Source organism: Carlito syrichta, unplaced genomic scaffold (genome assembly GCF_000164805.1).
Source record: "Carlito syrichta isolate Samal-C Ts95f unplaced genomic scaffold, Tarsius_syrichta-2.0.1 Scaffold113135, whole genome shotgun sequence".
Classification (NCBI taxonomy): Eukaryota; Metazoa; Chordata; class Mammalia; order Primates; family Tarsiidae; genus Carlito; species Carlito syrichta.
Window position 1 is genome coordinate 76079 of NW_007057231.1, and position 3314 is coordinate 79392.

Consider the following 3314-nt stretch of genomic DNA (forward strand, 5'->3'; position numbering starts at 1 on the left):
GTATAATTCCGGCTACTTGGAAGGCTGAGGCAGAAGGATCACCAGAGCCCAGCAGGTCGAGGCTGTGGTGGCTGGAAGCAGCCACTGCACTCCAGTTTGGGCAACAGAGTGAGACTCCAACTCAAAAAACAAAAAAAGTAAGTAAGACAAGAACTAAAAAGCTTTGTTTGAAGAAAAGGTAGGTATTCTCGGTACCTGCCAGCTGATCTCCCCCATAGCTTCCTGCTGGCCTTCAGGGAAACATGAGCTTCCACAGTACCCTTGAACCACTGAATTAATCTATCCTTGTCATTTTACCAGTTGGTACAACTGAGGCCAGGTGATATTAAGGAACTTTCTGAGTTACTTGTATATATATATTTTTTTGAATTAGAGTCTCACTGTCACCCAGTCTGGAGTACAGTGACACCCTCACGGCCGGCCACCACAGTCTTGTCCTGCTGGGCTCAGACATCCTTCTGCTTCAGCTTTCCAAATAGCTGGAACTATAGGCGCACACCACCATGCGCGGATAATTTTTTGATTTATTGTAGAGACGAGGTCTCGCCAAGTTGCCCAGGCTGGTCTCGAACGTGTAGGCTCGGGAAACTCTCGCCTTGGCCTCCCAAAGTGGCTGGGATTACATGCTTGAGCCATCACGCCAGGCCTTACTTGGAAATTAATAGAAGGATTCAGGACCTCTTTTCATTTATCCACAGTCATTACAACAAACATTTATTGAATGATTTGGGCTAAGTACTGCTCTAAGTGTTTCACTTTCATTATCTCACTTATTTCTTACAGTAGCCCTCAAGGGTTAGGCACTGCTGAGATCAGTTTAACAGATAAGAAAAGTGAAAAGTAAATTGCCCAAGGTCACCATGTTGTTTTCAGTTGTTTTATTTGTAAGAAAGAGCTCGACAAAGTCATTTCTGAAGTGCAGGCTACTGTGTACCTCTAAGATTCTTTTTGCTTATTTTTTTTGAGTTAGAGTCTCATTCTGTCACCCAGGCTGGAGTGCAGTGGCACGCTCATGGCCACCGCAGCCTTGACAAGCTGAGCTCAGGTGATCCTTCCAAGCCTCGGCCTTCCAAGTAGCTGGAACAACAGGCATGCGCCACCATGCCTGACTAATTTTTTATTTATTTGTAGAGATGAGGTCTCGCCAAGTTGCCCAGGCTGGTCTCAAACCCGCAGGCTCAGGCAGTCCTCTCACCTCGGCCTCCCAAAGTGCTGGGATCATAGGCATAAGCCACATGCCTGGCCCTCTTCTAAAATTCTGTGGCCACAGTTGCAAGTTGTGAGACTTGTTCTTCCACTCTGAATTGTTCCTGTAGAATCAAATACACTAGGAGACTCTTAACCATTTGAGGCCTGCAGAGGTTCGTTTTAAGATATAATTGTTTCACTTCATCAGTCAGGGAAGTCTAATAAACTTCTACCTATGAGCAAGAACTACCATTGACCCAGTGCTCGCTGGTGCAATAAATGGTATTGCAGGGGGACACAATATGGCATCCAAATATGCCACTGTGGCATAAGGATTATTGTAAGCTGAAGACAATTGAGAAAGGGCAGATGTAGAAGTTCTTGACCCTCCTCCCATCTGGCTAAGAGCAGGACATTCATTTCTATTTTTTTGCTTGTCTCTTTTTGTTTCTGGCATCTCACTCTGTTACCCAGGAAGGAGTGTGATGGCAGGCTCACAGTCACCACAGACTCGACATGCTGGGCTCAGATGATCCTTCCACTTCAGCCTTCCAAGTAGCTGGAATCACAGGCACATGCTACCACGTCCAGTGAATTTTTGTTTTAATTGTAGAGAGATGAGGTCTCACTATGTTTCCCAGGCTGGTCTTGAACCCATGGACTCAGGCAATCCTCTTGCCTCTGCTTTCCAAAGTGCTGGGATTACAGGTGTGAGCTACTGCACTGGCTGAGAATGACTCTTTTTTTTTTTTTTTTTTTTTTTTGAGTTGGAGTCTCATTCTGTCGCCCCAGCATGCTCATGACCACCGCAGCCTCGACAAGCTGGGCTCAAGTGATCCTTCCGCCTCAGCCTTCCAAGTAGCTGGAACTACAGGCACACGCTACCGTGTCTGGCTAATTTTTGGATTTATTGTAGAGATGAGGTCTCACCGAGTTGCCAAGGCTGGATTCAAACCCTTGGGCTCAAGCAACCCTCTCACCTCGGCCTCCCAAAGTGCTGGGATTATAGGCATGAGCCACCGCGCCTGGCTTTTTTTTTTCAAACTTGTATCTCAGATTGTTAGGGTCACACTCTCCCAGCAGAGCCTCCAGAATGTTAGGTCAGGCCCACTGGGGTTGTGGGTGTCTAGAGTGTGATACGATGCCACATGAAAGATGCAAAGAGTTGCACAGAAGTTAGATTAGAAAATATAGTTCATTTAAAAGTAAATTAGAACCACGCCCGGCTCATTTTTGATTTATTGTAGAGATGAGGTCTCGCCAAGTTGCCCAGGCGGGTTTCAAACCCGCAGGCTCAGGCAATCCACTGATCTCAGCCTCCCAAAGGCGCGGGATTACAGGCTAAGCCACCGAGCCCAGCTAGTTTGCTGTTTCTAAAAGCTGAAACCTCCCTCCTTTTTTCTTTTTTTCGAGAATATAGTTTATTTGGAAAGTAAATTAGAGAGAGAGAAAGAAGTGATTCACATCCCCAAGGTAGGTGAGGGGGCCAAAGCTTAAGAAAACATGTCCTAGCCGGGCTCGGTGGCTCAGCCTGTAATCCCGCACCTTTGGGAGGCTGAGGTGAGTGGACTGCCTGAGCCCGCGGGTTCGAGACCCGCCTGGGCAACTTGGCGAGACCTCATCTCTACAATAAGTCAAAAAATTAGCCGGTCGTGGTAGCGCGCGCCTGTAATTCCAGCTACTCGGAAGGCTGAGGCGGAAGGATCGCCGGAGCCCAGCAGACGAGGCTGCGGTGACTAGGAGCGGTCACTGCACTCCAGTCTGGGTGACAGAGTGAGACTTCAATTCAAAAAATAAAAAAAAGTAAATTAGAAAATAAAATAAAAGTAAATTAGAGAGAAAGAGAGAGAGAGAAGATTCACCTCCCCAAGGTGGGTGGGGTAGGGGGTAAAGCTGGGAATCTTGGCGAAAGCCATAGCTCAAAGAGCATATGGCCACACCAGAGTCTACAAGGCAATGGCCCACAAAGGACTCAATCATTCCTATCAGCCCAGACTCTTATTAGCCTAGGGATCAGAGATGGCACTGAGAGAGAAAATTGATATAACAAATTTACTGAAATCACATAGCATGCTAAAATAATCTTTATCTTCTCTCCCATATATTTGCCTTCCCACAGTTTGCTG